A 23,614-nucleotide genomic window follows, 5' to 3' on the forward strand; every position below is an offset into this window, starting at 1 on the left:
TTTCTACCCTGCCCTACATGAAACGGTTCGGGGAGACCCCTCGGACGTCCAGCAGCACGCAGGGCCTCGGGGCGCCTTCCCGGGAGCCTCTGCCGATGAGACCCACTTCCTGCCGCGGGAGGCGGCGGCCGCGCAAGGCCGCGGAGGAGCGGCAGCAGCGCCCCACTCGGCCCGGCGCGGCCGGGCTCCCCCGCAGCGGGGAGGGCGGCCCAGAAAAGCGCTGCGGCAGCCCCCGCTCCCCGCGCCGCCGCCCGGGGCATTCCCCGCGCTCCGCCCTGACCCCCCCGCTCCCCGCGCAGCCGCCGGCTCAGCCGGGGCCGCCTCGGCCGCCAGGTGTCGCCGGCGCACGGGCGTCCCCGCGGCCCCTCCTGCGCCCGGAGCCGGCGGGGCTGGCTCAGTGCGAGCGGGCGGAGGCGTCAGCCCGCAGCGGGGACGCGCAGCCCAGCCCGGCTCGCCTCGGCTCGCCCCTTCCTCGCACACCCCCGCGGCCCGGCTCGGCTGACGCTCTCGGCACCGCCAGCGGCCGGCCGGGCGGGTCCCGAGCACGGCCTGCGGCCGCTCTCCGGAGGCGGCGGCGGGGAGCCGCGGCGAGGAGAAAGCTGCTGCTGCGGCGGCGGCGGCGGGGGGAGCAGCCATGTTGGAGCGGGGAATAAAGTGACTTTCCTCGGGGAGGGAGCGCGGCCGGCGGTCCGCCGGAGTCGAAGGCTCTCGGGCGGCGAGGGGAGGAGGGGTTCGGCTCCCGGCGCACGGATACCGCTCCTAGGCGGAGGAGAAGGGGAAGGAGAAGGGGCAAAGGAACCGCCCCCGGACCCGCGAAGCTCCGGCGCTGCTGGTGAGTTGTGGCTGCTCATTGTCTCCCGGCCCAGGGGTGCGGGTCCGGCTCGCGGCGGGGTGTTGGCTCTCGGCCTCTCGGAGCGTGGGACGTCGCGGGGGGTGAGGTGACAGCGCGGCCCCGGAGCAGGGTGGAAGTGATGGTGGTCGTGGGAGAGCGCCCCGCGAGGGGGCCGGGGGCTGCCCGGGGAGCCCCGGGCGCGGGGAGCGCCGCTCGGCGCCTCCGGGCAGGGTCGGGCCGGGCTGCGGGGGATTTCCGCTGCCGGTGGCGGCTGGGAGCGGCTCCGCGGGGGCTAGGGAGCAGCTCCGGGAGGCTGAGCCCTCGGCGAGGGGAGCCGAGCGAAGGGAAGGGTGAGCCGGGGATGGCAGCCCCTGAGCGCTGCCGGATTTTTTGGTGATCCTGTGTTCGTCACCGTCCTTTCCCCACCGCCTCCTCCTCTTCAAGCGAGGCAGCGTTCTCCTGACAGCTCTTCTCCTCGCAGCCTCCGCACGTATGACACATCGCTCCTATTGCAGGTCTCCCCCCACACGCACACCCAAAATATGTAGGTTTCAGTGCGTGGCATAAGAGTACTTCTGCTCTGAGCTTTGAGTTAGAAGCTGACAGGATACGTGAACATTGTCTGACCCTGAACTTCTGTGAACTCCTCCCTCTCCTTCCTCGCTCAGATATGTAATGGCTTGAGATCAGTAGAGCAAAATGGTTCTCTCGAAAGGACGGTGGAAATCAGGTGGGATCTTGTGTATTTTATATTTCTGTTCAAATTTATTATGCCCACCAGTGACAGTACCGTGTTCATATGAGTGGATTAGCTCTTGCGTTAGAAGAATGCTGACCTTGATCCCCTTTGTCTCTCCTGCAACAATTTTGGTAGCTGGCTCTGGTTGTTTTAAAGTCATTGCTGTCTTTGGCACTTTGCTGATGGTTGTTAACAGTGTTACGGGTTTTATGAGCAAAACGGGGTTGATTTATAATCCAAACTCAGTAATTTGAAAAGCATCCATTTCCTTTTTTTTTTTTTTTTTTAATTATGGTGAATAGTTTCTGTTCTTTTGTAATTTTAACCGATCAATAACAGCATTCTTGTAGGTATCACGGTATAGATACAAGAGCAAGCCTGGTTTGGTGTTCTCCCATTACTTCTCTCCCCTCTGCTTTTTTATTGTATTAATTGAACTGGAAACAATATCACCAAAGGTTAAATACTAGGAAGATGGTGGGGGGCAGAAGAAAACGTTTATGAAATTAGATAAATTCAGATTTGTTTTTCTTATTAGAATTGGGAAAAAAAGGAAGTAGGTGATCTGGTATTTTATATGCTTAAGATGTTAAAGAAATTGCCATATTGCTTTGTTGTAAGAATTCTGTATATTCACACACAGCTCTTGTTATTTACATCTGCACTTCAGTAAGTGACACGAGAGAGGCTTGTTTTGAATAATTAATGTGGAAGTAACAGATATGAAAACATAAAATCACATGTTTGAATACATGGTGCAGTTTTTCCTTTAAAATTGTTTGTGCTTGAAAGAACAAACTGAATTCAATTCTCCAACATAGATAAACCATTGTAATGTTAACTTGGCATTAAAAGGACCACTTAAATTGGAAAGATGAAAGCATTGGGGTTTTTTGCTGGTGTTATTTAAATACTGTTTTGACAATAATGAGTCTGACTTAAAAAAATCTTTGGGAAGAATATCACAATGAGGTTCATACCTTTTATTTGCATATTGTGCTGTGTAGCCTTGTGTTTATCCAGGATGGAGCTCTACACAAATCATGAGGTGGGTTCTGCCTACATCCGTACTGAAGAGTTTGCAAATTAAAGCCCATGTTGTCTGAAGCAAATTATAGTTTGAATGTGGGGAGTCATTTATTTTAAGCTTGGCTAAGAATGTAGTGCATTAATTGATCTTTTTAATATGTAAAATGCCACTAGCGTGTAGTGAAATACCTAATTTATAATTGCAAATATAATTTAAATTGAGAAACAGATCATGGATGTGTATTTCTCCTGAATAGCTCTGGCTTCAATTTCTGCCTAACACTGACTGCAGTGTGTAAATATGGTATAGCTTATGACAGGGATGTTAAGATGCTCAGTCTGCATGTGTTACTGTTATGATGTTGAGCTCTTACGGTAAGACTATGCAGAATTTTTTGACTGGCCTAGTAACATACTGTAATATTGTAATTTCTAAAATGATTACCTGCTGCTAGAAAAAAAAAAATAGCCATGTTTTACTCATCTTAATAAGTTTATGTCCAGCAGTATATTTGTGTAATTGCACCTCAAAAGTGCAGTTGGGAAAGGCTTTGTTGAAATATGGTTCAGTGAAGAGTCTACATTAAAATCTTTCCATGAGTTTGCTCGTGACCCTCTTTTCATGTTAAGTGGAAGCTGTTGATATTCCATGTACAAATCAGTTTCTATTTTTTGTCCAAGAAAGCTAATGAGCTGTATTTTAAAAAGTTGTGTATACTAGTTGTTTATTTGTTGAATGCATCTATATGGTATGATGTGAAAATGGACAAGATCATGTCTAAAATCAAGCTCAGTAATTATAAAGCTTTTCTAGCGTAAACTTACTAAGTGTTGCTTATAGTTCTGAAGTTACAGATTTTTTAACTTTTTAGCTGCATGCTTTCTAATGCTTACTCTCTTTTTATTTCTGCAGCAAGCATTGTATAGCTATTAAGGCAGCTGGACACCACTGTAATCAGTGTCAGTTTGGAATTTTATATAATACACTACAACTTTAGCATGTAAAAATGCTTTTAAAATGCCAAATGTTTACTTGAGAGTTATGGTTCACATCTAAAGAACAAACTAAACCAGCATATTGTTAGCAATCACTGCCTTATTTTGCGATGCACATAATTATAGCAATGGCTTTTGCCTTCTGAATGTAAGAACTGGGAATTGAGGGGTTTTTTGTGCCTGTTCACATACTGATGTAGCAACTTGGATGATAGAGGTAAAAGCATTTTATATTTACATATTTTAATCACTATATATCACAGACAATAATTTGCTTTTAAAAAATAAGTCTAGGCCTAGGGGGCTTTTAAAATTCTCTCAATATTTTATATCCTGTTCTTTTTGGGCCCTGGTAATGTTTTTCCTCATGAAACAGGGCTTTCTCCAGGAACACCCACTAGTGGTGTGGGATGTTTGGATTTTTTTCCTGTGTATTTTGTGAAGAGTCATGATGCACTTTTGACAGTTTTTATCTGAAGAAGAATTAAAGTTAATGCTTGTTGGAAAAATGACTTTTTATAATTCTGTATTGAGTACAAATCCATAGATACTCATTCTTTGCTAACCTGATGGATTGGCAATTCTTCCAGAGTTGTTGGTTTCTTGAACTTCCTTTAGCAGTGATGTCAACTGTCAAGAGTTTAGTAGAGCTGGCTAATTAGAACATGTACAAACAGTAGTTTTAACCACCGATAGTCACAAGGAATAAACAAGACGTGTACTTCAGCTGATTTGCCAACTGGGAGCAGAACAACATTGGGAAAGGGGAAAAGAAAAAGGACTACTTTAGTTCTGTAATGCTGTTATGTGGAAAGCAATGACCATAATGGGTGCATAAATCAGCTAATTTGCATTGGACCAGCTTTTGGTACATCAGTCCTTGAATAGTAAGGCTTTAGCCACATCCTTGGAGATCATTATACCCTATACCTGGCTGTGTTATAAGATACCATAGGCACATTGATACTTGGAATTGTTCTAACAGTCCTTTACTGGCATATTTGGGGTTTTGTGGTATAGTGCTTGCTTTTAAAGGATTAGAAATCTCATTCACTAGGAAACATCAGTTTATCAGGAGTGCTATGCCTAAGCACGAGTGTTGGGAAAAAAGAAATATGATAGAGCAGCATTGTCAATGCAGCAGCAGAAGAAACAGCTGTCGAGTCACGTTTTAATTTTTCAGGCAGTAAGACGGAATTATGCAAAATGATTTTAAGAAGACCTAAAAGTACCAATTTTATAGCATTTTTAACTAAACACTAACACGTTTCTCTTAATTTCAGGACAATTCTCTGCTCCCTTATTTCAGTAACATGTTAAAAATGCAATAAGCTGAAGGACAGTTTTATCTCATGTTTTGGTTATGAGCTTTTTGGGTTTTTTTATTTATCTTCTCTGGAACAACTAGTTTTGCATATATAGTGATGATCAGGGCTGTGTTATTACAGCAGAACAAAGAAATGACATGTCTTTCACATGCACTCCTAGCTGCAGTTCTTGCCTATCTTTGATTTTAAATTGAACTTCTTAGGTATTTTGCGTAAGTGAATGTTAATCTGTGCCCTCTAATCAAATTTCATTTAATTATTATCTGTACCTCGTAATTGTACTCCCTTCTCTGACTGCTGTTGTTTTTAAAGGTTTGGTAGAGTTTCACAACAGTCTCTGATTTTTAACATCTGCATGTAGTCAGCTTCACTGAGGATACTTGGATGCTTTCAGTTTCTGTTAAAGTTGTCAGAATCATGACATTCTCTTCTCTGCTTGGTGAATTAGAGCATTTTGCAGGCATGTAGCTGTACTGAGACAATAATATCATAGTCAACTGTCATAACCTGTATAGTCTTTCAGAAATGTATTTTCCCAAGTATTTCTGACTTCTTGTTCTTATCTTACGATATGTAAGTATCTTTCTTTGGCTGTTGTTCAGGTGTGTGCAAGGCGTCTTTATACAGCAGTCGTCGAAATTAACATTTTGTGAGGTTTACAGTTAATTGGTCTTTGCTGAAGTAAATATCTTTGCAAAATATGGATTACTAAGAATTACCAAAGAATATTTTCAAATATTTCATCAACAAAACCATTGTCTTTTAATTGAAAGAAGAGTGTTTGGATTAAGAAGTTATGGTCTGTAGGTTAGTTTATAAAAAACGTAAAGAAGCTGGTTTACAAAAATTTAAGAAATTGACACTGAGATTAATTAATATGATTGATAAGAAAGGCCAAAGTCTGTGATGACGAAAGCCCATGTTATTACAATTAAGTGTATTTTAGGATGAAATTGTATTCTAAGAAATTCATTAGCCTGTTAGAAAAACTGAATAAAATGTAAGCATTTGATGTTCTTGATTTGATGAAAAACTGCTATATTCATAAGTAAACCAGCTGATAGTCATATGTGGTTCTCTGAGACATTTCTTAAGAGAACCTGAACGTGTTAAACAGCTGTCACTGAAGTTGTGAGGTAAGAATTGTAGAAGTTGGTAGGGCACTTTGTGGAGCGGAAATGCTGGTCATATATCTCCGTATGTCTAAGAACACTGAGAAATTATGTGATTTTAGCACAACTAAGGTTTCATTCAGTGGTTTTAGGAGTTAGTTATATGCATAGTAATGGATATTGACAGAGCGGGAGATGAAGCAAAGAAAACAACTGTTGCTCAGCATATATTTATAGAGGACCAATCTTGTGAAACTAACGTCTGGTTCTCTTGATAAGATTAAATACTTCATGTGGTATGTTGTTGATATTGCAGACAGGCGTCACTGAAACTTTTTACTTGGCTCTTACGTGGCATTTTGATTATGGAACTAAAATGATAGATCAAGTGACAACGTACGAAATGGTTTAAAACCCAGTGGATAATGTGAATCAAGTGGTTACCTATAAATAGTGGCTGTTACGTAACTGCATGTGATGAGGGCTCCTCATCGTCAAAGTACGTTGGTGAGGAAGCCCTGGGAAACCTGCTCAGTGTCAGCTGTTGGGTATTGCCACTAATGAAGTGAAAGTCAGTGAGAATTGCCCATTATTTCTCCAGAAAATTGGGAAAATTATAGCTCCAGAAAACTGGGAAAATCATAGATTGTGAAGAATAGGTCATTAGCACAGGGTGGATGCTTGGGAAAACCTGTTTGTTTATTTTATGCAGTATTTTATATCGGGCTTTAAAAGATTGGATACAGAGTAGTAACTTTTAAAATAAATCATTTATATTTGGTAACTAAATCAAATATACACAGTTATTAATATTACCTTTTAGTTTGCTTATTTTTTCTGTAAAGGTTTGGAATAGTTTCTCATGTATAATACAGAACAGACACTAAGTGTTGATCTGCATTCAGTTTGTGGGGTTTAGGGAGAGCTTTTAATTTGAAAATATAGTAATCAATAATATAATTAGTGGTACACAGGAGAACGAAAAACAGTTATGAAATAATAGATTACATTTTTTATTTCCATCAGTTATCTGTATGTCTTGAAATGAAGTTGAGTTTCCAGTGCAGAGTTCATAAATATTCTCTGTAGGCCAAAAAAGATGTGGCTGTAAATACATTTAACTGGGGAAAATGAAAAGGCATTTTTTCAGTCTGTCATTAGTTTATTTCCAGTGCATCTTCCTCTGTCCTTTCTCCTTGTCAGGACCTGGTTGTCATAAACAGCAGTGGAGTACCTACACGTGCAGGGGGCCTGTTGCCTGCTTAGGTGCTATTCAGCCTTAAAGCTGTGTCATAAATACCTACTAAATGGTTCAAGCATCTGCTTGTAAAGCATGGGTCTATTTCATAATTCACCTTATTTATGTGTGCCTGAAACCAAAATATAAAACTAAAGACTTCCTATATGACTATGAGAGACAAAGCTTGGGCTGATGCTGCCTGTGAATAACTTGGTTGCTCCACAGAAGAATTAAACCTGGCATAACTCTGGTGCTATCACTCAAAGCTGCAGTGATTTTCCCTTTGCTGGCTGCTGCTCCCATCCCCACATTCCTGCCCTTGTACCAGCAGGTGTCTTATGACTTTGTCAGGGAGGTTACATTGTGTGTTTGGGTTCAACTGTACTTCCATGTTTACAGGTAAATAACAGTCACTTTCTGCAGTATCGATGGAAAAACAGCAGTTTGTAATGCTTTATTTTTTTAAATATCCTGAGCAGATGGGAGGGGAAACTTCCTGTGTACAGAGAGGAAAGGAGGTGCTCAGCTGCTAAATATATCAATCATATATGCTGCATTAAAGTCTTAAAAATGATGTGTAAAACAGCAGCTCAGAAACCTGCTTTGGTACTGGGTAAGAAGGCACAGTGTGGAAATAATTACTGATATATCTTGTAAAATAGATTCTTAATTTTTAATATAGGTACGTGTTTGAGGTGAGAGTTATGAAATTAAATAGGATTTTTGGTGTGGATATCATTAGTGTTGGACGAAAGACGTCTAAGGAAACTAAAAATTACATTTTATTTCTTGCAAATAATATTTAAAAAAACTGAACTAAATAAGCTGAAAATTAACTACAGTAGGAGTTTGAAAATATTTGGAAGATGCCACAATAAAAAAATGACTTAACTGTAGTATTCGTGTTTTAAAATGGGCCTAGTACTGCAGTTGTGCAGGATTCTTGTTTTGTTTCTGAAGAATTAATCACCTCGGGAGAGACAAGATAATTGGCATCACTGAAGCCACAGTTTGGATTTAAATCAGTGAAATTTACAGACACAGTGGTCTTGAGAATAATGACCTGTATGATACTCAGGTAAAGCAATTTCAGAGGCAATTCCAAAAATGTAAGATTTTCTATAATGTTTCATTACCTTTGTAAATGTGATTCAGTAGGTTATGGCAAAGAAGCAAAATATTTTGAAGCTTACGCTATTTACCTTCGGGATTAAACAAGATAAACAGCTTAACAGTGTTCCCATTTGCACAAGTCACAGTATTTTTAAACCTGCTGCTCTTAATTCTGGGTTGTTTATCAGGAAATACAGTTAACCTAAATGTCTTTTGGAGGCTTGTTTCTGATACATCTCAGTACAATTCTCAAAACCAAAAATGTTTCATCCATAAGCCAAAAAACAGCTTTAAAATGTATTTAGTCAGAAGGTGGCCTTTGGTTATTGAGCACAGTCTTTTTTTTTTTCCCCTTGTGGGCTGCACAGGAGAAACAACATAATGGTGTATAGTAATTAGTTTCTTCAGTAGTTATATGTGTTTTTTCTTGGATTATGCAATTTTAGTATTTTAGAAGCAATACAAAGCAGATTATGAGCTCTGAAGATATGGATTTGGTATGCTTTGTTAGTCAGCTTAGTTACTAATACTTAGTATTTTAAAATGTGTTTGAGTATGGTTTGTGTCTAAAATATAAAATGTTCAGTGCTGTTAATCAAGTGTTCTGAACTTGCTTTCTTTAAAAGGGACTTTTTCCTTTTTTTATACTGTTTGTGGTGGTCTTACATAATAGGAGTTTTGGCTTCCTGGTATTTGTGAATATTTCTGGTAGTGGAAGAAGTAGACATTACTTGAAGGATTTAAGTCATTAGTTGTTTCTCACTGTTAAAAGTTAATTTGGGCATGGATAGATAGCCAGTGATCATTTTCTGATGCACCTGTAGCTGCATCTAACAAAATACCTACATTCTTCTTAATCATCTGTTTCTAGCAGCGGGTAGATAAAACCTGAAATTTATTTCAGTAAATAAATTATTCACATCTAAAATATGAATTATGCCAGATTGACCGATTTGCATTGTGCCTTTTTTTTAAAATGCATATATCTGTAACCAGTGGAGAGAAATAAGTTCAGAGGGTAATTCAAAGATCTTATTAGAGATCCACCTCTCTTTCCCCATTTACCGTGGAGAGAGCCCATCAGAACCATTGTTCTTGTATTACAGCATTACACTTGGAGTTGAATTAAGCACTTATTTCCAAATAATTTCTGTTGCATCAGTAAACTGAGGAGGTTTGCACAGCTGTCTGCATTACAAAGTTGATGGTGAAGAAGGAAGAGAGAGACTGGCTGGGGGATGGAGGCAAGCATTTCCTTACTGGTGTTGGGAAACTTTAAAGCGTCTCCAGCACTGCTGTGAAATTTTCTCTTAAGTGCCTCAGGTGCCTAAAGATGATGAGTGTCAATTCCCACTCCCTTCCACCTCTCCCATTCATGCATTTTGGTCTTTCAATATGTAAGCAATGAAACATGCATATTTTTCTTTATTCATCACTCCTGCTTGTGAGTATTTAGCATTTTAAAATTCTAGTCATGTGAGTAGTAGTGATAGTATATTTTAATATTGAAATAGGTTCCTGAAGAACTGTGTCCATGTTGTGTCTTCTGGCAATTTCAGAAACTAGGATTGCAAGGACAAATAAAAATGATCTGTTTTTTTGTAGTAGAAGAATTTTGTTCTTTGACTATATGTGCTCTGTGATGAAGTAAGACAAGTGAAGATTTGAGCATATCTTACACCTGCAGTTGATGTTCATACTTGACTTTTTAATGAGGTTATACTTCATTAAGTTAATGGTGAATTTACGTATTTACATGATTGGATTGTCATATCTGCTTTTGGTAACTGGAGTTGTATTTTAGTTCAGAGTCCGTTGTTTGTTTTGTGTTTTTACTTGAAAGATAGGATGTGAAATCTCTCTTGTACTTAAATTTTGAGAATTATTTCCTTGGATTGGTTGACATTATTTGCCAACCAAACTATGCTAGTTTAGATGAATTGTTGACGATATTTCGAAATATAACTGCAACAGGTTTTGTGTGACATTGTGTGCAACAGGTGTAGTGATATTGGTCAGTTCTCATGAAAAGTAGTGCATCACTAGCTAAAAAAGTATGTAGGGGTGGATTATGCCAATTTTGGGTTGTTTAATTTGAGGCTTCTTTAAGATGCTGATTTTAAGGTTATAGGTGCTGAGGATGCTTTGAAAATCAGCCTTAGTGGAGTTGTCTGCACAGACATGTTAATAGAAATTAACATTTATACCCATAATATCCTGACAGTATCTGAAAACCTAGTGGCATAGATTCTAGTAAATACTTCCAAGAAAAAACTGCAGGAGAAGCAAAGACGGTGTATCTATAAAATACTTCTAAGCTGCCTTTATACTAACAGCATGGCCTAGCTTTTCCTGTTTCTATGGCTAGATGTTATCTTGCTCTCAGTCTGTTTATACCAATGTGAGTCTAACCTGGATTATTTAATCTACATTAATGCTTTATGTCTCAATGTAGTTAATTGCGTGGGGCCTTTTCCAGTCATATATCATACCAAGCTAACATAGTATGTAACCTCACTGCTTCCAGCCAGATCTGAAACACAGACTTGGAAAAGAGCCCCGTTAACTGTCCTGTATAGGGAATGTCTTCTCCTAACTACATTTTATATGCAAGGCTTCCAATAGTAGGTTGTTAACCCCCCCCCCCCCACAAAGGTCTTTGTCACTGAAGAAGGAAAAAAGCCTGAAACGTCTGATAAAGCACAGGAAGTAAAATTGTTGACAGAGAAAATTCCTTTTCTGTATAGTCACTTTTATGAGAAAGTGCCACTCCCCAAAGGTAATATAATTAACTGTTAGTGGATCCTTGTGATATAATAGATTTATTTTTTTTTCTTGTGTTCAAAGGTTAGAAAGGGATAAAGAAAACTTCATGGATTAATATTCTTCCAAGGGTTTTTGTGGTATTTTGCTGTGTCGTCTGTGCTATGTTCTAGTTTATAAATGTTTGCTTCTCTGTGATCATAAGAGGCTTTGGAAAAATAACATGTTCTGTTTTGTGCAGAAGTGGGAGACATTTATGATGGTCTTTTCACCTTGTTTATCTCCTTCCACAATGTGCACAAGCCTTGCTTTTTTTGCTAGGTAGTAATATTCCAGTTGGATTGATTTATCGTGGCTCTTTATTGGAAAGTCTAGGAAGCTTTTTGATTAAGCAGTGTGAAATACAGAAAAGCTGCACTGTTTTACAGCATAGAGATACATCTTTATTTTTAATAATGTCCCTTTGCCCTCTTTGGATGAGTAGCTCTGTTGCGTTTTTGAACCAAACCTTAGGGTTAGCAGTTGGGTTTTCTTGGGTAGCAGAGAGGGCAGAAGGTGTCAGAAATGGGGGAAGGAATGCATAACCAGGACCAAAAGAGCTTTTCAGGTGGTGCATGGTGTTCTGTGCACTCATCCAGAATTGGATTACTGGAGGTTGTTTGTCCAGGCTTTCCTTACTCTTCTCTGGGTTTTACTACATGTGTTGTGTAGAAATCTGTTTACTTAAATGATTCCATGAGATTAGCTGTACAAATTTGTACTGTTGTAATAAAGATGGAAACTTTTAGCTTCTGATAAGGGAAATCTATGTGTGAAAAGATTGCCATGTAGAATTACTTAATTCTGTGTAATTTCAAAGTGCTACTTAGGGACAGTCTATCTATTACATGGAAGAGGGTTTGATCTTGAATTTTGTTTTCTAAATGGCGTGCTATCTAACTGTTAACTTGAAACAAGTAAATGGAGGAAATATGGCATACTAAAAAGTAATTAAATTAATAGAAAAGAGAAAGCCAGATGGATAGAAAGAGATTCTGACCTTGTAGAAAACAGGAGGTATTTAACAGTATAGTAAGCATTAGTAGGCCTTTGTTTGTTTTGCTTAAGGAGTCTGAAAGTAACTCCACTAAATGTGACCTCTTTTTAGATTTTGGACTACTTAAAATCTTATTTATGATGTATTTGGAAGTCTTCTTACTTGAAAGGTGCAAGGAAAATTTCAGGTATTTCCTTAGTGAAACTTTCCTGTATATTGAGAGGAGGAGGTTTAAAATTGCAGTTCTATGCCTGGGTGAAATTTATATGTAGCAAATGAGATGTAAAAAAAGGCAACCCCATATTCTTCACACATGCAAGAGCATGTTCTGTCAGCACTTTCTGCAGTTACTTTTGTTGCACACTTCATGATTAGTTAATGTGTGTTGGGCATGTTATAAATGCATGTCTGGCATATCAGGATATGATTTATACTGTGTAAATCATAAATACTTCATTCAGTATTTTCACTGCTCATTACCCAGAATTGTCTAGCAGCACTTGAGAGAGTAAATGAATTCTCCTAAGACCTAAATGCTGTCATCAGCAATATCTCTATGTTTACATTCTCAGCTGCATGGACCACTTTTTGAAATTACCTGCTGTGTGAATAAAGAAAAAGTCTTTGTCATGCTAAAGTAGAATTTTAATACAAGCACTAAATAAATTAAAAACACTGCTCTTTTCTGAAAGAAATTGATGTCTCAAATTTAGATATCCAGTCTCAAAACAGCAGTATTAATCATCTAGTTGGGATAAAGAGAAAGTTGCTTTTAAACAGCTTTTGGTTGTTATTCAAAGTTAATTGTTTATTTTAAAGGGGGAAGTGAATTTTCTTTGTATGAAATGGTGAACAGTGCTAAAATTAACCTGATCTGAAGCATGTGATGCACTGTTTAACAAAATGATGCAGTTCAGTTTAGGATCGTTTAGGAAAATAACAATATCTTCTAGGTGTTTTTATTTATACAGTCAGATCAACATAAATAATCTGAATTAAAGCCAGAGTTTGAGTCTTTATCACAAGGGGTCATGCCTCTGTAGGAGTACTGGAAGTGACATTCCAGTCCTGGAGGGTATGAGACTAACTGGGTCAGGGCATGGTGGGGACCGGGATCTTCTTAGCCTGACTGTGCCATGGAGAATGATGTGGCCACCAGGGCTTCTCTTCTGTGCCTCTAGCGGGTGCATTTTTTAATGATAAAACTAGGTTGCTACTTTAAAGCTCGGAAAAGCATCTTAAATTGTTGCTTTAATCCTTTTCTTTCAACTAGTGATACCTGGTAAATTGCTGAGTTCTTGTTCCTGTCTGTATTCTCACTAACTTGATCATTTGGTCTTCCTAGCTGGCAGACATACACTCAGTTAAAGTTTGATGTTGGCATTGATGTAAAGAGATGTCTCGGATATAGATTAGATTGAGAATAGTGTGAGCTACAGGAGAACGAACATTCATTTGCAAGGTATTCACCTGTTTAAGCTATACTTGTTTTAATGAAAAAAAAAAGCTGTGGTTTAAGAGTAGAAAAGCTTTGAAGTAAATACGTATTTGCTATTACCTCTAAATGTTCTGCCTAGGTTATGTACTGATATGTATGGGATCCCATTGTGATTAAAAACTTTATTAGTTAACTCTGCCTGTCTATATGAAAGATAGCAAATTTGTGTTACTCTGACTTCTGGCTTTAGTTCATAAAGCTGTAATGTGAGGCACAAACAAAAATGTCGCTGATTTTTGCCTGGTATTATCCCCCTGCTACTCTACAGATACAGCATAAAAACTGATTCAATGTCCTAGATGCTGGTAAATGTCTTTATTTATAAAATCTGGATAGGAGTATGCATGTGTTTGTTTCTTAGTAAAAGAAACTGAAGCTGAACCAACTTGAGTAAATTCTTTTTCCCCTACTGCACTCTATATGAGGTTGAAAATAACTTGCTTTAGCCTTGTCCCCACACCATGCTTTCTGTCAATGTGGTGGTCATGAAGGTAGAGTAGTGATGGCCTTTTCCATCACCTGATGGTCCAGGACAGCTTTCCTCCCCTGCAGACTTCAAAGGACTCCCATGATAGGAGGAGGTAACACGGCATGGTAAATATGTTGTGGTTTTCTCTCTGAGTGGGAGTTTAAATTAATGACATTTAGAAGAGTTCATGTTTAGTCATCCCATTTTGTTAGATGAATTGTTTGCTGCAAAGCTCTTTCCTGTATATGCTCATGGGTCTAAGCACTAATGTGTCAGACTGCTGTTCATCAGACCTATGCATTCCAAAAAATGGCACGTTTTCAGTTTGTCCTCCAAGATGCTCTGCAAAGTGCATGTAGTGTACTACAGAACAAAGGGAGATCCTTAGGTCTTTTAGTTGACTTGGTGATTAAATTAGGTAGTCTTCATAGAGGATGCTTTGACTCTGGTCAAAAATGAAGTGAAAACCTGTTCATTACAAGCCTTATTAATTCTACCCTTACACCTCATGCATAACCTCATCTTATTTTAATAAATGTCAGCTAGTGTAATACATAATTAAACTGTTTTGAACCATTTCTCAATTATCATTCTAAATTGTGAAACAAACTCTGTCAATCCTTTAAGTCATATCAAAACAAGCTGTTTTTTGGGCTTATTGTACTGTCTTAAGGAAATACATCAATGAGAATTTTTGCTGAAGGTTTGTAAACCATGAACTGCACAAGAAATTAAGCTTCGGAAGCTTACTGAGATGTAGATAAAGTCATAATGTTCTGATAGTAGCAGACTCTGATCCCTATCCCTGCTTTTATTTTATTTTATTGTGAAGTACAAGGGATTCAGCATGGTATTTACAGCTGGATTTGTTTGTTTACACCTGAGAACGGAAAGTTTAGCTTTAGGTGTCAAGCTAGTATATATGACAGGCAATGTCTGTTTCAATTCTTTTCCATTTTTTTATTTTATGTTCAATCTGTTCTGTATAACTGTTGAGGAAATACAGTAACATTTGATTTCAAAGGGTTGATACAAGATATTTTAAGTGCTTATAAATCTTTGGGTTTGGCTTACAAAGTTTTCTTGGCCTTGCATATGCTAACTGCAGTGGGATGCCACATGTGTATAGCTTATTTCATTAATCTTTGAGTTGGGGGGTTTTATCTCAAGTCTTCTACCAAATGAAAGTTTGCTACTGCATTTTGGTATTTTACATCATCTTACTGGGATACTCATGAGCCGTTATTAGGTTAATTTTCTTTATATTGGAAGTTCTAATCAACTAAAAGTATTTTCTGCTTGAGTTTTGTACTTGTTTATAACTCTGTCATATTTCAGTAGTAAGCAAGAGCTAATCTAGTGTGCAGAGAAGCAGGATACCTGGTTTGTGTAACTCTGTTGTAAGAGATTTTCACAGCATGTGGCAGTATATGTAGCAAGAATAAGCTTAAAAAGAGTTTGTCCCAACTTGACTTTGTAAATCAGATTTGAATATTTAAAATGCAAATTTAGTGATAAATTTATATTTCAAAAACTAATCAATGTGAATGGTGTTAACCCTGTGGAGGGGAGATTCTTTGATAGAATTATAGAGGTTTTTATTTTAAAGTCTTGTTAGAGTGGTAAAGAAGTTGGATGATGGATGTGGGGGAAAGGGCAGCTCATACAGATCAGTCAGTCTTATTCCTAGGGCATCCTGATTCTGTCTGTCACTGACATTCAGCATGTGAACTCTGCCATTTATTTTCCTCTTGATGTCTCAATTGAGACAAATAGCTGATTTTTTTAATTTTTTTTTTTTTTTAAATCCAAAGCTTAAAGCTTTTTCTATCAGGTTATGAGATAGTTGTATGTTTAGTTACTTTCCCTCAGAAGTTAACTGTGTGACTTAGTTAATTGCTCTTTGTTAAAGGGGGAAGTTACTCTTCAGGCATAGTTTGATCAGCTGCAGTGTAAATGTATCTGCATGAGTGCTGTCTTCTGCATGCATCTGAGATCTGCAAGCTGCATGTAGTTGTATTTGCAGGTTCAGTATTTTTTTCCTTAGTCTCTCATACTTAATGAAGTTCTTCAAGCTTGTTACAGGTACAGATTAATTCTTGGGAAGATAATTGATCTGTATCTAGAAAATTTATGTTGTATGTGGGAATCATGCTATCTTTGTTACAAGGACCTGATTAAAGTTCATGGAAGCATATAATGGGGAATTAGGTGTTGGGAAAAGAGGTCCCTCTATGCTTGGTTTGTTTCAGATTTGCTTTGGTAGTGTTTGACTGTCTTTGCTTTTATGCTGTCAAAATGTCATTATTTGGATCTTTCCCAATGTTTTTATTCAAGGGATAGGAAACAGAAGGGAAAGCACTAATTGGGATGAGTCTAGGAAACATGCTCTGAATACACGTACAGCATTTGTGCTTTCTTAACCAGATTTCCAGCATGTGAGATGTGTGATGGCAGAGGCATTGTTGACAATGTAGTTATATCTCATAGGGAGTCCAAAATGTATTTTCATCCCTTCTGCCACTAAAGCAAAGTGTGTATTTCTCCTTAGTGAGGTTCTCTCAAATTCTTGCATTATAAAGAGGAGCTTCTCTTGTTAGTTCATGAGTAATGGCTACATCCTACTATCTCTTTTGTCAGCAGAGGGTAGGATTTCCTCCTACACCCAGGGAAAAAAGAGAAAATTAGAAAATAGAAGCTAAAATCAAAATAAATGTGAGAAGAAATAGGCCAGCTTAATCACTGATTCTGTGAAACTGCAGTTCTTTCTTTAGGTGAGAAAATTACTCTTTTCAGGGGACCAGGCAACACCTCTGTTGCTGGGCAGAGGGTACTTACATGTATTGATGTTATACATTTGATTAAAGTAGAATGGAAAACTACCTGCAGTTCTGAAGCACCTGGTACCTTGGTTGCTTCACTGGAAGAGGCTAAGGCACTTAAAAACTCAGTAAAATCTGAAATTGTGAAAACTTAGAATTCTCTTTGTGCCTCAGCATAATTGTGAGGGCAGTATAGGTGGCAACAATTTAAACAAAAGCATGAGGGGAAATATTTTGTGGTGGATTGTGTATCTTTTTCATTATCTTCTGTGTACTGCAGTCCTGCAGCAGTGATACCTGAGCTGGCTGTAGAGCAGTTGTTGTGCACACTGCTACTGGCAGAAGCCTTTCACTGGAAGTGGTTGCAGAAAACGTTATAAAACTTTCTATGAAGTCTTACCAGTTGTCTCCCTCCATGACTTGAAGTTTTTTATTCCCTGCAGGTTTAAAAACCTTTCACTTTTCAATGTTCCATTTAACTTCAACATTTGGAGACTGGAGTCTGATATTTTTTTTTTTCCAACTGTTAATCTGTTTCATTATCTGTGACAGCAAGTGGTCAGTGAATGATTATTTCCCCCTCACCTCAACAACTTGGTAGACCATTTGAAATACAGTCTAAACACAATAAAAATAGCCCATGTCATGCTGAAGTTGAGATGTTTGCTGAGGCTGTGCAAAGCAAGAGCTTGTTTGAAAACTGTGTATTTTGTTGGATTGTCATCACCGGCTATCTATCATATTACAAGTTTTCAAATCTAAAATGAAGTATTCCACTGTCAGTCCTGAAATATGCAGTATCAAAATGTTACATGGAGTGTAATTTTTGGCCATCCTTTAGATAAACCTTTCTCTCCACTGTTGTTACACTAGTAAGGTTTTTACTTGTGGGGATACACAGCTTAAAACAAACTTACTAGGGAAGTGTATGAGTTTAAGTGGTCAGGATCTCCGTTTGAATCATTGGTAAGAGTTATGTTAGAAGACAGGAAGTGTGGCATTGCTGATACTACTGAATGAGAAAATTGCTTACAACTTCTTGCCTGTAAACCAAGCCTTTGTTTTTTGGGTTTTTATTTTTCCTTCTCCACCCCCACCCCCAAATCTGGAAAGCCAGGTAGTTGGAAGCCATTTTTGCCTTTTTCTTCTTTATTTATTTGTTAGCTTGGTTATTTTGTTTTTCTCTAGACAACAGTCCACAAGCATAATGGCTTTTAGCTTTAGTTGACTTTCATATTGGTAGTCTAATGGCGAGATTTAGATGTAAGTTTATATAGAAAAGACAAATAATACCAAAAATAGAGAGGGAAGAAAAAGTATTCTTTTGGATTTTTTTTTTTTTTAATTTATTTAGATTCAGAAAACTCATATTTTTAAGGATGACGTGAAATATTAACACATTTCTGTTGTTTTTCCAGTCTATATGATAATTATTGATTCTTGGGAATCAGTACTTTGGCTGAATATTTTGAGGGTTGATAAATTGATTGAATATTTCAGATTTGCTAAATTACAGTCTGTCAGATTTGCAAGTTACAGATTTTCACCGGCAAAACTAAATCAAATGTGATCTTTATTTTTCAAAATAATTTGGTTGTGTATATCTTTGCTATGATCCCTGTTAATTTCTTCAGTTCTTTTTTACAATAACTTACTGGACTCAAGTTTGGGAACTTCAGAAAAATGATACGATTTCTTACGTGTTTCCTACGTATCGTGAAAAGGGTAAGATTTCCTACGTAATTCGCTCAGCATCTCTCAGTGTTAAAAATAGATCTGTGAAATTCTTCCCATTTTTTGGCGATTTTTCATTTGTAATGGTGCTATTTTGGTTACTTTTATTTCTGATATTTAAACAAGCTATGCTAGCATGAAAGTGGGAATTTTTAAAATCAAAGCTAAAGGGGGGGAAAATTGTAAAAATATTTGTCAGGATTTGAGCCTTAGAGTAGTTAATTTCTGTTGCTTTCAGTAAAAGCATCTCACAGATTAGTGTTTTGTTCTTTTTATTTTAAATCTTCATTCTAGCTTTTCTTATTTCACTGAATCTATTTCTTTATATCCAGAAAGGTTACCTTCAGCAGTTCAGGAGAACTTAATCCCTCGCCTATCTAGTGCAATCAGAAATAAGCTTTAACACACAAGGAAGAGTAAGCTAAACAGCAGAAATGCATATTAAAGTACTCTTACATAAGGAGGGTATTTTTAAATGATGCTGTCTTAGTGGTGTGGATTTTGTAAAGGCACTCATGGTCTTGTAAACAGATGCAGTTAAAAAAACAAGACTGTCATCTTAAGCATGAGAATTTTTCTGTAGAGATCATGGAGGGCTAAGAGACTAAATCCATTGTCAGTGTTCTTTTTCATTTTACTTGGAAGGTTGGAGGGTTATTCACTGGGGTGTTTTGTTGTAGTTTTTACTTCATAGCCAGATTCAACTTGAATGTAATTTTCAAGAGCTTTCACAATTTCCTTTTTTTGATGCTTTTATTAAAATAAGAAAAAAAGGAGATAAAAGATGAACCTGCAAAAAAATTTCACTACCTTGAAGGCATACTCGAGATTCTGAAAACACTTCTCTGAGCGGTGTCCATTATAATGGAATCTGGATCAGACTAGGAGCACCTGTAAAATGCATTTACTTTCTTCTGTTGTTATAATAGCAAGATGTGAACTTCAGCTGTGTCCTGGGCTGCATCCAAAGCAGCGTGGGCAGCAGGGCCAGGGAGGGGATTCTGTCCCTCTGCTCTGCTGAGACCCCACCTGCAGGGCTGCATCAGCTCTGGGGTCCCAGCACGGGAAGGACATGGAGCTGCTGGAGAGAGTCCAGAGAAGGGACACTAAAATGATAAAAGGGTCGGAGCACCTCTCCTGTGAGGAAAGGCTGAGAGAATTGGGATTGTTCAACCTGGAAAAGAGGGTCTGAGACAACCTGATTGCAGCCTTCCAGTACCTGAAGGGATTCAGTTAGAAAGATGGAGAGATGTTTCCAGGGGCATGTAGTGAAAGGTCAAGGGGGAATGGATTAAAATTGAGATTAGTTTTAGATGAGATACTAAAATGAAATTATTTGCTGTGAGGATGGTGAGGTGCTGGAACAGGTTGCCCAGAGCAGCTGTAAATGCCCCTTTCCTTGAAGTGTTCAAGGTCAGGCTGGATGGGGCTTTGAGCAGCATGGTCTAGTGAAAGGTATCCCTTCTTATGGCAGAGGAGTTGGAACTAGATAATTTTTAAGGTCTTTTCCAACCCAAACCATTCTAAGATTCATAGAATCACAGAATGGCCTGTTCTGTAATTCTAAATATGGCTGTAATATTTGTTGATGCTATTGAAAAAGATAAAATAATCATAGACTAGGTAATGGGGGAAAAGATGGGGAAAATGGATTCTAAAAGAGCATTCATAGTTTATGCTTTGATGACAGGCTAGTAACTGAATTTATAAGCAATCCTGAAAATTGTCAAGAAAAATGGATATGTTTTTGTATTGTTGACTTATTGACCACTTTATACTGTTCTTTGATTTTAATCTGTAACATGTTTCATGTTGCAGTTCCTTGAAAACTTAAATCCTAGCAGTAAAATCCCAATTTGACTACTGGATGACTTAAATAATCCCTACAGGAAACTGAGGATTGATACATACATTTATCCAGGGCAAATCCTTCTTCTAAGATTAGTTTATAGATAGATTGTTTACATTATTTTCTTTCCAGAAGTACTGGTTTTGACAGCATACTTTTCAACAGTGGGCATGCAAGTACAGTGAAGTTACAATTTTTTTTCATATTAATATTTTTCTTGTTTAATTTATCCATTTGTGGCAAAGTGAGACTGTCCACTTCGAGGGATCAAGTAGTTGGTTAATGTGTTCATACTGCTGTATATTTTTTCCATCTATTGTTTAGCGATACCTGTTCTTATATATTATGATAAAATACTGAAAATGCTTCAAATAACTGCATCTTCAATAATAATGCATTTATTTCCAATTTCTTGTTGTTCCTTTGCTGGTTAAAATAGTTCTGTAAAATGTGGAGCATTGAGAAAATAAACAGAAAAATCATCAGTGATGGCCATATAGCCCTTTGCTGTAGTATATTACTTTTCACAGTCAAGAAGAATCAGTCTTGCTTCCAAGAAATCAATTCCTCTATTAATATGTATGCTTAAGCAGTGTACTGTTGTACAACTGTTATTCATATGTATATCGTATTTTATGGATTCAAATGAAAATTCCTTGCAGGTTAGTAGCTTATTGTATCAGAAATTTTAGTTGTAGTTGCTTCAAAACCAGATATAAATATGCATTGTGACAATGCTGAAATTATGTAAAATATCAAATGTTCCTGTCAAATTGGCTGAGTCATATATTTCTCTGAACTTTTCTTTTTTTGTTATTTCAAATTTAAGGAACTGTTTTGCAGCATACAAGACAATTAGAAATAACAACTTCAGTATTTTTACTTTGAATCGTTTCTACTGCATGAAATTTAAGTTGGCCATCTAAGGTAGAAGACTGGACACAGATGGCAGAGTAATGGCTGGCTAGGGATCTACTTCATAGTTTAAAGGAGTACTTTAATTTTACAGGCAAGGAAGTCTAGTTTTAAAAACAGACTAGAGGAATTAATTTTTTAGAGCAAGCAGTTTAAGAGCAAAAGAATACATGATATTAAAACAGAATAACTTTCAAGTGCTATGCCTTTGCTTTAAAATATATCTGATTTACCAAAACCAGTAAATTTATTTACAGTGCACATTGAAAATTTTACCTAGACAGTGTAAGTAAGGAGTTGGCATACTCCTGTGTTTCTTACTCTGTGTAAGAGTTGGCTTTTGGCTTTGCGCTGGCATCCTCATAAATCACAGCTCTCTATTTTGATGTTTCTGAAAAGGAAAGGAATTGTTGTTGGTTTACCTGCAGGGGATGAGTTACAATTCCATTAAAAAACAGATTTGAATATTACCTTTTTTCTGAATAAAATTCCTCTTTGGGTTTTGAAGACCTTTGATAATTCTAGACTTTATTCTCTACTTCAGTTTCTCATGGCCTGACTTCTTATTTCATCACACTTTTGGGCTTTCCACCATTTTTGAGGGTGGAATAAATGAAGAGAGTACCAGACTGGAGCTTGCTGAGGAATGAGATCAATTTCTATGGTATCAGTAGTCATCATTCCTTTGACTAAATGTTCAGATGATTTTTAGAAGATAGCAACACTTCATTGACTTAAGGCTTCCTGTGCACAGTAAAGGAAACCAGAGATCTTTGAAGTATTGGAGATCTTGTGTGCCATTTCCTCTTAAAGATTAAAACTTGACATAGGCACTTAAGGATTCACTAATTAGACGAGGCAGATCATTAACATATTTTTCAATAGGTTAAAGATATGTTATCACTTTTATTCTTTCTTGCATTATTTTTATAAGAAGACTTCACAACTACAAACTAGCCCAAACTTTGTCTTACAGTTTTTTATGTCCTTTTTCGGAGTGATTTCTGAAGGAACAACCCCTTGAGGCTTCATAGAGATCTGACTAATTTTGTAAAGTTAAATTAAAAACAAAAATCATGACACTGAGTAAAAGAGAAGAATGGTATCTTGACTGAACAATTAATTCTTGTTCCCATGCAAGGCAGAGGCTTAGTTTCAAGATGGTCTTGGTTCTGAAACTTAGAAGTGGTTCTTGAACTTCTTTTTTTCTTGAAAACGCTTGAAAAATGGGTAAGTGAAGATTTGGAAAACAGAAAATTTCATATTTTACTATAAAATTTCGTGAACCGATAGGAACTTTTGAAAAGTTCCATTTGCAAATGAAATTTAAAGCAAGGCTTTAAATGTGGTAGGTTGGTCTAATGGTTCTTAGGGAAGTTGGAGAGTTTTCATGTCTTCAGTGGGAAAATAATTAAGTTAAAATAGAAATTTAAAAAAGGAAAAATTTTACTCAGTGGGGGGGAAAGACTTTTTTAAAACAAAATACAAATAAGTATGTTAGCCCATAAGTGGACTTCTTTCAAATCCTTGTTTCTTTGATGTGTGAAATAAGGCTGCTTAGGCAGCCATAGGGTTTTGTGGTTCCTGTTTTATTCCGGAAAGCTGTCAGTGCAGTTCTCTTTTTGCAGGCTCCTGTACCTCAGTCACAGCTGCACCTCCAGCAATGGCGGATTTGTTCATTACTCTCCCTGCAGAATCACCCATCGGTGAAAACTTGATCCAGGCTAAGTGTAAGCAAATAATAACACTTCTGTTGACTTGATCAGAACATGCAACAATACTGCTTTTCAGCTTTGTGGTGGCTGTGGTAGCACAGTTGATCCTCTGTTCACTGTAGGTTTGAATCAGAGTTACACTTAGAGTGTTTTGAACAAATTCATACCGAAAAGCTGGAAAACTCTGGTGTTGTGCATCATGTGAATTGTGTGGGCTTTTGATCTAATAATTAGGCAGCCTAATACCCAGTTTACTGTCTTGAAATGTAGATCAAATCTCTGTCGTTTTCCCTCTTTGTTGGTGAGAGAACTTGTTGCAGCTTACTCCAGTAATTTCTCTCACGGCTTTTTAATTCCTTGTGAATCTTCTCTCTACTTCAGTTTCTCCTCACTCCTCATTTCAATTTGCATCTGTCATTGCCCG

General features: G+C 37.9%; 1 protein-coding gene across 3 annotated transcripts in view; it reads left to right on the top strand.

Moving 5' to 3' along the window:
• Positions 1–422: 422 nt before the first annotated feature.
• The window catches only part of LOC131592620 (cyclin-dependent kinase 17), a 91,873-nt gene continuing 68,681 nt past the window's right edge, over positions 423–23,614 (top strand). For 2 of the 3 annotated variants that reach the window (XM_058864232.1, XM_058864234.1), the window contains exon 1: positions 423–832. The gene's annotated coding sequence lies outside the window, so the exon portion shown is untranslated. Of the gene's footprint in view, positions 833–930; positions 1,563–23,614 lie in introns of those variants that run through there. The other variant, XM_058864233.1, reaches the window with a different exon arrangement.

Source organism: Poecile atricapillus, chromosome Z (assembly GCF_030490865.1).
Source record: "Poecile atricapillus isolate bPoeAtr1 chromosome Z, bPoeAtr1.hap1, whole genome shotgun sequence".
NCBI classification, from domain to species: Eukaryota; Metazoa; Chordata; class Aves; order Passeriformes; family Paridae; genus Poecile; species Poecile atricapillus.